This window comes from Tupaia chinensis, unplaced genomic scaffold, assembly GCF_000334495.1.
Source record: "Tupaia chinensis unplaced genomic scaffold, TupChi_1.0 Scaffold149910_1, whole genome shotgun sequence".
Taxonomy (NCBI): domain Eukaryota; kingdom Metazoa; phylum Chordata; class Mammalia; order Scandentia; family Tupaiidae; genus Tupaia; species Tupaia belangeri.
Genome location: NW_006209754.1, coordinates 64,969 through 76,576, shown reverse-complemented (window position 1 = coordinate 76,576; position 11,608 = coordinate 64,969). Strand labels below are relative to the sequence as shown.

The 11,608-nt window shown below is 39.8% G+C and overlaps 1 pseudogene; it reads left to right on the top strand.

Annotated features, from left to right (window-relative positions):
• The first annotated feature begins 10,208 nt into the window (after positions 1-10,208).
• Positions 10,209-11,608, top strand: part of LOC102495493 (mortality factor 4-like protein 2) — a 6,039-nt pseudogene continuing 4,639 nt past the window's right edge.

The window sequence follows — 11,608 nt, the reverse complement described above, 5'->3', positions numbered from 1 at the left end:
ACCACTACACCACCTGATGGCCCCTTGTGGCAGTGAGGAAAGGTTGCTGGATCCACGTGCAACTTTGTAGTTTGATCCCCAGATCCAGTGGTTTGAAAATTACATCCAGACTATGTTCACATGTGCCCAAAAGTCCAAGAGGAAAATGGAGAAGGGACTTTGGCATGCCCACCATAGCAAAAATCTTAAAAGAAAAAAGGTAACTTACCCAGGAGTGCTAGGCAGGCCAAAGAAATGCAGGAAGGGACCAGAGACTTCATTCACTTTAAGACACCAAGACACCCCACAAACACAGCTGCCATGGAACACTCTGTCTGCAAAGACTCCACAGTTATTTCACTGGGAAACTGGGGGCATTTCACTTATACTAGAAATAGGTTCATATTACAGATGGGTAAACTTAATGAGATACAGAGTAGCATCCATGCTATGAAGTGCTAGGTGTTCAAATACACCTGGGTAGGTTCTTCTCTGATGGTTACAAAAAATTAGAAATGTGGACAAAGGGAGACTATACTAAACAGAGTTTATTAGAAAAGAGTCAAAGTTTCCAGCTAAGCAAATGGGTATACCTAGGGTGTCAGAATGGGCCATGACAAAAAAAAAAAAATTTTTTTAAATTGTGAAAATTAATTTTGTCTAAGGAGATGGAGAAAAAAATACTCTAAAAAGTGAAGCCAGCACAAGAGTTTTATGACACCAGGAGTCTTAAACTAATCATTGTCCTTGAGTTGGACACTGTGCTCAGGACTACAGCCAGTTTGTCTATTTCTAACTAGTCAGCAAGTGCTCATAAATTTTTTAAGACCCAGGTCTGGGACTTGATCGTGGTTGGCCATGTGGGAGTGTCCAGCGCCTTAACCACCATGGCACCTGCTGGTACCGCTCATAAATTTTTTGAAATATGAAAGAAGAGTTTATCGTTCAAGGTCCTTCTGTCTGCTGCTCTCCAGACCAAGAGACACTACACTTTTCATTTGAAATGTAGCAATGATAATGGACAAAGATACTTTTAGCTGCCATTATCTTAAGCAAGCTACAAGCAGCTTTCTGTACATGCAAGAAGCAAGAGCTAATAATTGATTTCTGCTGAGAGTTGTGAATGTATTTTTATGAAAGGCTTCACTGTACTGACTCCACTTGTCTCCTACCCTCCATTCCGTGGACTCCTCACCCTATCTACCTAACCAGAGAGCTTACTCCTCTCTCATGAGGATCCTGTAGCAGAGCTGGAAGTTGAACTACTTGCCACCTGACCCCTTGGCTCCTCAACCTGAAGTAGGAAAACCTCCATTGTGAATTCTATATTGGAAACTTGCTTCCGACTTTTTGTGTAAACAAGAGTGATTAACATTCTTGCAGTTTTTACTAAATAACCTGAAACACCCTACCTTGAGAACTTCCTCAGTGAGAAGCTCCTTGTCCCAAGCCATGAAGACCATTAAGATTCCAATGTGTTTTGGCAAAGGACTGGAAAGTGCCCTTAGTAATTATTAACCTGCTTGACCTGGCTTCTGTGACTGCTTTCCATTGGGATCCCCTCTACCTTTCTTCCCTGCCCCCTCCTTAATGGATACTGTTCCCGCCACATCAACGCAAATGTGCTTTTTGTTTTTACAAGCACCCTTCTCCCTACACTGGGGCTGCAGGGTCTTTGAGAGACATGAGAGCTCCCGCAGTCGCTGGTAATACAGACTCCTATAACTTGGCTATGACTGGGTGTCCTCTCCTTTCTCACTGATCAAAATATAACAAACCAACCCCGTGCCCGGCTTGGACTGGATCACCCCATTCCAGAGCTTCTGGAGTCCCCTTAGTACACCTGAATGCACACACCCACCTTCTGACAAAGCAGCTACTGAAAGCAAAGCCCAGGTCACCTCTTTTCTCACCCCGGACCTGCACACTCTGACTTCCTGTTGCTCTCCCCACCCAGCCTGGATCAGGGGCTGCACCTTCCCTCAGGAGCCCCTCCTCCTCCACCCAACCTCTCCCCACGTTTCTGCTCTCACCAAGGAAGAGGGACACCTCTCCCTACTAGGGTCCTCAAAACCTGCAACCCTCCTCCTTCACACTCAGACTCACTGTCATGGACACCGTGTCCGGCAGAACACGGTCAGCACAGTGGCAGGTTCTCCCCAGCGACCACGCGGAAGGTACTGAGCACCACAGGCGGAGAGAGAATCTGAAAAAGCCGCCCTCCTTGGCCTGTGCTGATGACGTCATCGGAGCAGAGACTACATTTCCCATAAGGCTCTGCGATCCTGGATAAGGCACCAAAGTGGAGTTTCCTGTGTTTACAAGTGGAGAGTCCTGTTACCAGGAGACCATAACCTGAAGGGAGAAGAACAGTCTCTATCCACGTGAGTGAGAGACAGGATTCTGACTCTTTATTAAATCCTGGTTTGACATTTGAGGAATAATGGGGAAATTCTTACGTGGGTCACTTAGTCAGTGACATTAATAAGTTCCCTAATTCTTCTGTACTTCTGATATGGTTATTCCTCTTTTAGAACCGCCCACTCTGTTTTGTAATGCATTCTAACGTGTGAAGAATAATGTGTTTATGTCTATTAAGAAACAAATTATTAATATGTAATTATCTTGGAGTCATTAAAATGTTTATCCCCGCCAACTAAGCTGATTTTTTAATGTTCAATGAGTCTTCTAGTTGGAAAACTGTTCTAGTGTATATATAAGATACCAGGATCATAGGGTAGATGTACTTCACATTCCAAGTCTATTTATACTTCAAGTGTCTGATAATTATTTGACCAAAATCTCTCATGTTTTGTCTAACAATTCTTTAATTATCTGGGGTGTGTCTGTGTGTGGGAAATGTACCTGACTCTTCTTTGATTTGGTCCAAAAACCAGACTAAGAGGGATTTCATATACATTTTACTATCAACTGGGTTTATTTTCAAACAGAGAACTGCCAGTTTTTTAAATAATTATTTTATTTAAATTTATTTGTTATTATTATTATGATTATTTTGGAGAGAACTACATTAAATTATATTCCAGAATGGTAGCATTACATCACACTTAATGTGTGACACAAGGAATTGAGAGATTATGGAAGAATTATTAGAATTTTTAACAAGAAAGGTCTAGGGTACAGGGTTGAAGTAAGGCAGATTATTGAGATGTCAGATGGCAAAATTATGTTTTATCATAACATAAACTACATATTCTTGCTTATAGTAAGGCTTTATCATTTTATTCCATTTCTCAAGTATCAATTTACAAGTGACTGGGACACATCTATACCAAATCAAAAATGATGCCATGGTAAAATTAGCCTAGATATCTTCCCCATCTTCTACATCTAATGATAAACAGCAATATTCCCTGATACTGTACTTATCTTGCCTGAAATATCCTTGCCATTCCTTAAAAAAACAGATTTAAGCCACTTGTTCCTGCAAAGAAAAATAACTAGACAAAAAATTTCTTGATCAAGAATTCTGTATTGTTCTTTGCATACGCCTATTACTAGGAGTAATTCTTTACTCAATTGCTTACTTGCCAAGAAGTTGGAAAAAGATAATCAGTTTAAGAAAAAGTTTCAAATCTATTGTTTTCTTTTATTATCATCTTTAAAATGTCATATAATGGCCTTAAAAATAATTGGGACCAGCAGTTAGCATAATGGCTATGTCGCTGGACTACCATGTAGTTGACTGCGGTTCAAGTCCCAGACCCAGTGGCTTAAAACTCACGCCGGGTGCATGTGCATGTGTGCCCAAGATCCCAAGAGGAGAATGGAGGAGAAGGGATTGCAGTGTGGCCATGCCCCCTGGGGAGTGATTTCTCGCTTTCTGTCTGTCTCTCTCTGTCTTTCTGGCGAATGCACGCGCCTTATAGAAAAAATTCTCAAAAAAAAATTATCTGACTATTACTGTAGCCAGAGAACTCATAGATCTTACACATCAGCCTGCTAAACTGTACCCTTCTCAGAGACATCCAAGAATTTTCTTGGATGTGGCTTGTTGTATCAAAGCACCTGAATTTGAAACAAGTTAATATCATTGTCTTCAAGGATCAACTCTTCTTTCTGGACTTGAGACAATGAACAAGCAACACCTGGTCTTATTCAAAACCCTCTAGATGTATTTTTCACCCAAGAAATTTCAGATTTCAACAAGAGAACCATTCTCCTGAATAACGATGATGTTGATGGGAAAATGAGCATACACAGACATCATCTTGTAGTGGAAGCCCAATATAACACCCTTGATCATGTTCTGGATGTGAACACAGATAGTGCAAATGGTAGCCAGTTACTTTCTGTTTCCCCACCATTTGTCAGCCCACAGTCTCTTCTTTTTCTATCCAAGGAGAATGAAATCAACATTGATATGATCAAAATCCCTCCACAGGCTTCCTCTAGGTCCCTTCACAAGGATTCCTTTACAATAACTGTGCATTCCTTCAGAGTGATGTCAATATTCTCTGGAATGTTGAAGGTCTGATTGCTAAGAATGGTCTTTATTCTCACAGTAAACACAGCAAAGAGCTATTGTTACTATTTTTGACTAGAGAAATAGAGGGGAGAGGGAGTCAGAAAGCAAGCTGCCAAGTCCTGGACTTAAACAACATTCAGCCATCTGGGAGTCTAGTGTCTTTAACAACCAGACCACCTGCTGGCCCAAAAATGCCCATCCTGATTCATCAGGGTTAATGTTAGACTGGAGTGGTGAAACGAGGGGATGGTGTGAAAATTGGGTGAAGATTGGGGATAAGAGATGTGGTCTTGTTCAACACCCATGTTTTTTCCCCTGTTACATGTCCTACCGAGTTCAAATTTCTGTACCTTCTCTGATGCTTTAAATGACTTTCTGTGACTATATTCTATATTTACAAAGAACTTAGTCTTGTTCTCCCCAGTACTTTCACACCTTCTAGTTTTGAATCCCTGGCCTCCTTTGCTCCCACCCTTGGATATCTTGTATCTATTAAACACATATTGGTATGTTATTGGAGGGTATTTACATACAAAACGGTTGGCAGGGGATGATTGGGGGAATCAACCCCTGACATTATCACCTCTAATATACAGTGTACTTTTCTCTTTTTGTAGGCTTCAGTTTTCTGCATTTTAAAATAAAGACAATTGGAGCCAGCAGGTAGTGTGGTTAAGGCACTGGACTCTCACATTACCAAACTCGGTTTTTGTCCTGGACCTGGCAGGTTGTTTTTTCACTTTCCCTTTTTCTCTCTCTGTCTCTCTCTGGTAAAATTTAAAAGTAGTAACAAATGAAATAAATAATGCCTACCCCCAAAAAGAAAAGGGAGACAATAATACACATTTGGAAGTGTAGACCTCACCTTGGACACACCTCTAGAAATAATAGATGAAGAAGCAATCTCTATTCTCTTCCTAGGATAGTAAATTTTCCAGAGACATGGAAAGGAGGTTCAGAGTTGTGAATTATTTTCAACATTAGCCATGTATTGTGGTTTTCAGGGTTCAAATTTATCCTTCTTTTGTTAAAATTATTCCTGAAGGAATAATTGACCTAAGGGGCCAATTCCATGGAGTTAGGCAGCCAGATTCTACATGGCAGACTGTGTGGTTTAAGTCCTGGATCAGGCTTGAGAAACGTGTGTGGTGCATATAAAGTCATAGCAAAAATCTCAAAAGGAAAGGAGATGGAGGGGAAGAGATTGCAACTTGACTATGGCCCATTTGGGGTGCTTTCTCACTTCCCATTTTCTTTTTCTCTTCAGTGAATGAACATATCCTTTGGTAAAGTTAAAAAGAAAAGAAAAGAAATGTAATTCATTTTAATATATCCATCTTCTATCCTGTTACTTTCCTTGTGTATTAGTACTAATAATTTATAGCCAATTCCTAGTGACTTTCTAAAAATTGATTCATGTCACCCACAAATAAAGCTATTCCTTTCTAATGTAAATGCCTTTTATTTATTTATGTAGTGGCTCTTCACTATAGTTGGTGTTTGAAGTTCCTACTGAGCACACACTAGTTTTAGAGTCCTTTCAAGAAGAAAATTGTGTTCTTCTGTGGTGATAGGGACAATAGGTATCTTCCCACACTCCCTACTGTGTGCACACATGTCCCAAACACACCGCTTAGTCTAACTGGGTGTACATGATCCAGCATCTGTGTCCATGTGCTGGGCTGCTCATGGAGATGCAGAGATAAAACCACTGTTGGGTGTCAGTGTAGAGTCTATTTGGCAGTGGGTCTCCTTTGAGTGTGGCACCATGCTGCAGCTGACTGGGGCACAGATGGTGAAGTGACCCTGTGCATGCTCCTTTGGAGTAGTGCAGTTTTGTGGGCTCAGAAATATCCTACATTGGGATGATCAGGGCCTGCAGGACTCTTCTTCATCTAGAAATGTAGTCCCTGGTGACAATGGAAACCACTGGGGACCTCTCGTTTACTCTGTCCCAGCACTGTGGTACCTCTAGCATCTCAAACTAGGCCACAGGGCATACACTAGAACAAATGCCAGTTTTCCAATGTACAAATGTCAACACATATGCAAGGATGAAGAATAATCAGGAGAATGTGATGCTACCCATGAACAAAGTGAAAAGCCAGGACTGACACTGAAGGGAAGGTGAAGGTTCTGCTTGACAGAAGTTTCACAGTCATGGTTTCAAGGATGCACAACATGCTTAAAAGAAAATGTACAGAAACATTTCAACACACTTGACGCACATGTGCCAAAGTTATAGAAAAGCTTTTGAGGTAGGAAATATTATTGTGAGTGTCTTTGAAATATGCAATCTTCTGAGGTGGCTGTTTTAGTTTTTACTTTTTGAATTTTACTTGTAGTCATATCATTATTTAGTCATTTGTTTAACAAGTAATTGTTCAGCAACTCACTGCATAATAAATAGTTTCAGTACCCAAATATCTATTTCTGAATACAGAAATTTAGAAATGGCTGTAGTCCAATAAAGGGACAACAGTCATCTTAACTATACAGAATACACCTAAGTTCTAACTGTGCTAAAGTCTATAAAAGAAACTGTAGTTTTCTATAAATGAGAATAACAATTGGTCACAACACCAACCACATTCTGAGAAGTCTGAAGAATTAAATGGGAAGAGTGACAGTTAACCAGGTTATGAGGGAGAAACAGTATTTGAGCATGATGAGAAAGTTTATGCAAAGACCACAGTAGTAAAATTTTGGTGCAAATATAAAATGGAAAAAAGGACCATCTGCATCAAGTGCAGTGGAGAAGAGGAAGAGGAATATTAGAGATGGTTGAAAAGATAGACAAGGTCTTACTGACTATCTTGGGTTTTACCTCAGAGAAGTAAGGAAGGCTTGAAATGCTTTTAGTAGAACAATATAATCTAATTTATTTTTTATAAAAATTTTGGTCTAAATGTTGTGAGGACAATGAATGGAGACAGACAAAAATGGAATTAGGTAGACCAGGATGGAGGCTGTTGGAGATATTCATGGAATAGAAAGTGGTAACTTGGACTATGGAGAGACATAATTTATGATGAATTGAGAATGGATTGGATGTGGGGGTAAGACTCTGGAATGACCCGTTCAGACATAACTCAAGTATAATTCTACAACAGTGGTAGTGAACAACTAGGTGTGGTGATGCCATTTTGGTTGCAAAATAGGGTACACACAGGCAGAGATGCTAACTTTGGGTCAGGTCTTAAGGAGCTTTAATGCTGTCCTTGAAGGGGAGGCATAAATGCCCTCTGGAATTTAGCAGGGACCTCCCATCCCCCATTGCTGGCTTGGAGGTAAGTGTACTCAGATGAGGGACAAGGCAGAAGGAGAGAAGAGATGATGGCTAGGGAAATAGATGGCTAGAGTCAGGGAAGAAACTTTCTCTATAGTAGGTCTAGAAAGTCAAAATAAATGTGACAGGATCAGGGTCATTAAGTCAGTGGCAGTTGAAAGCGGGACATTGGGGGACCAGCAGTTAGCGTAATGGCTATGTCTCTGGACTCCCATGTCGTTGACCGCGGTTCGAATCCCAGACCCGGTGGCTTAAACTCACGCCAGGCGCGTGTGCGTGCATGCCCAAGATCCCGAGAGGAGAATGGAGGAGAAGGGATTGCGGTGTGGCCAACCCCCCTGGGTGGTGATTTCTCGCTTTCTATCTCTCAGTCTCTCTCTGTCTTTCTGGCAAGTGCATGTGCCCTATAGCGAAATCCTCTCCAAAAAAAAAAGAAAGAAAGAAAGAAAGAGAGAAAGAGAAAGAAAGAAAGAAAGAAAGAAAGAAAGAAAGAAAGAAAGAAAGAAAGAAAGAAAGAAAGAACAAACGAAAGAAAGAAAGAAAGAAAGAAAGAAAGAAAGAAAGAAAGAAAGAGAGAAAGAGAGAAAGAAAGAAAGAAAGAAAGAAAGAAAGAAAGAAAGAAAGAAAGAAAGAAAGAAAGAAAGACAGAAAGACATTGGCAAGGGTAGCAGGAAGAAAGAGCTTAATAGAATAAAATAACATAAAAATGTTAAGTCTGATCACCCCTTGCTCCACTTCGGAAAGGTCAAGGAAAGAGGTCAGAAAAAATTCAAGATATGTTACAGCAGCCCTGTAAGACAAGATATTCATATGCCTTTCTTTTGCTACAGTCCATTGGTTATCAAATGCTTCTGGAAACTTCTCAAACTAAATGCAATGCCAACTTTAGTTTTCTTTATTATTCTTTGGCATTTGGTAGGTAATTTGTTTTATCTCTGTGGTTACTGTGAGAAAACAAAATCCCTTTTAGTCTGCATATTGACCACAGACTACTTAAGAACAGATTGTTTTTTATATACTTAGCACTCAATGGACATTTTAAAAGTGAGAAGAAAATAAACACCTAGTTCTATTTTAGAAATTTATCCCTCACTACATGTCCACATTTAGACTTTCATTTACTTCTTTCTTTCCTTTTGGAATGTTTAGTGGTTGAGATCATTCAAAAATACATCCCTTTTTTTTTTTTTTTTTTTGGTTTGTGCTATAGGGCACATGTGCTTGCCAAAGAGAGACAGAAAACAGTGAGAGGGAAAGTGAGAAATCACCTCCCAGGAGAGATGGCTTTGCCACAATCCCATCTCCTTTATTCTTCTCCTGGCACTTTAGGCATGCACACACACATGCCTAGTATGATTTTTAAGTTACCCTGTCCAGGACTCGAGCTGCAGTAAGCCATGTGGGAACTGTGCACCTTAACCACCACACCAACTGCTGGCTGAATAATATTCATTTTTAAAGTTACTTTTATTCTTTTTCTGTGTCTCTCCCTTCTGTTTTGTTGGTAATTTTTTTAGTACTACTTTCCAATTAGCCTATTCTCTGTTTACATTGTCCAGCCCTGCTCCTAATATTTTTTTCTGTTCATATAATGTAAACATTTTATTTCAGTTAGTCTGTCTTTTTCTTTCATGAATTCTTATTTTTTATATATTATATTTATCTCTTCTCAATTTACATTGACTTTTTTTTTTGCATGTGTTCAATGGAGAGAGGCAGAAACAGAGATAGAGAGGAAAAGTAAAAATAACTCCTTGGGGTTGATGGTTACACTGCAATCTCTTCTCCTCCATTCTCCGCTTGAGATTTTGGGCATGCACACACATGGACCCAGCATGATTTTCCAGCCTCTAGGTCTGAGACTCCAACCCCAGAATTGGCTATGTGGGTTCCAGTGCCTTAACCTTTATGCCACTTACTGGCCTGGCTTTTTATTTTTTTCCACCAATTTTGTTCTATTTGTACTGAATTATTTTCTTTATTTCTTTGAGAAACGTAATGTAAGCTCATATTGAGATTGCCCTGATAGTTCTATTTTTTTTTCTAAGTGAATTTATCTACCATGTGGTGATTATTGGGTTTTGTTTTTACTTTTAATTTTCCTCATGGAATTTAAATTTACCAAATTAGGTTTACAACATTTTCTCCCTTTGACTATGGTGGTTGGAGGAATGGCAGTGATCACACGTCAGCTACTGGGAAGAACTGGATTCTCGTTTCAGGTCACCATCAGAAAAGGTAAGTTTGCTGTACAGTAAGGATCAGGAGATCTGATCCTGGTCGTAGAATCATCCTTGATTACAGGATCTTGGGTTGTGTCTCTCACTTCATCTTTCCAGGCCATCCCAGAAGATTGATAAAATTCCATCTGAGAAATCAATAGGAATTCTTGAAAGGGAAAGAAAGGAGATTGTTGGTAGAATAAAAACAGGGTTGAATAAACAGGGTTGAATGAGCTCCAAAAAGTAGGGTTCTCAGATTCATGACAATAATCTGAAGAAGAGGACAATTTAAAAAAAACAACTAGGAGCAACATGCAGAGAAGTAGGATGAGAGGTGCCTCTTTGGGAAAGAAGACAGCTGGTCCCCAGCTGAAGAGTGTGGAGTCAGCTCTGCCAGGAAGATGGGGGAGGGGTCGCTCTGCCGAAAACCCCCTTCAGGGTCTGTGAGGAAGACAAGAAAGAACAAGCAGAAGACTCCTGGAAATGGAGATGGTGGCAGTACCAGTGAAGCACCTCAGGCCCCTCGGAAGAAAAGGGCCAGGGCAGACCCCACTGTTGAAAGTGAAGGGGCATTCAAGAATAGAATGGAGGTCAAAGTGAAGATTCCTGAAGAATTGAAACCATGATTTATTGAGGACTGGGACTTAGTGACCAGGCAGAAGCAGCTGTTTCAACTCCCTGCAAAGAAAAACGTACATGCAATTCTGGAAGAGCACGCAAACTGCAAGAAGTCACAGGGAAACATCGACAACAAGGAATATGCAGTTAATGAGGTCGTGACAGGAATAAAAGAATATTTCAATGTCAGGTTGGGCACTCAGTTGCTCTACAAATTCGAAAGGCTCCAGTATGCTGAAATCCTCTTGGCTCACCCTGATGCACCAATGTCCCAGGTTCATGGAGCACCACACCTATTAAGATTATTTGTAAGAATCGGAGCAATGTTGGCCTCTATGTCCCTTGATGAGAAAAGCCTTGCATGAAAAAAAAATACTATGAGTGACTATACACCAATGAACAAGAAAACCTGGATGAAATGAACACAACTTAAGTAAATAAATAAATAAATAAAAATAATGGACAAATTTCTGGACACATACAATTTACCAAGACTGAATCAAGAAGACATGGAAAGCCTAATGAGACCAATAAGAAACAATGGGATAGAATCAGTAATAAATAGTCTCCAAACAAACAATAGCCCAGTTCTCGATGACTTTACTTCTGAATTCTACAGAATTTTTAAAGAACTAACTCAGTGTACTATTTCTAAAGACCCAAAAGGAGTAAACTCTCCCAAACTCATTCTATGAAGCTCCCATCACCCTCATGCCTGAATAGACAAGTACATAACAACAACAAAAAAACTAGAGACCAACATGCCTGTTGAATATAGACACAAAAATTCTCAACAAGTTATTATCAAACTGTATCCAATGACAAATTTAAAAATTATGCACCATGTCCAGGTAGGCTTTATTCCATGGATGCAAAGGTGGTTTAACATATGTAAAACAAAAAAAAGTAATACATTATATTAACAGAAAAAAAGATAAAAAATATATGATCATATCAACTAATACACAAAAAGCATCTGATAAAATACAACATCCCTTCATGATTAAGACT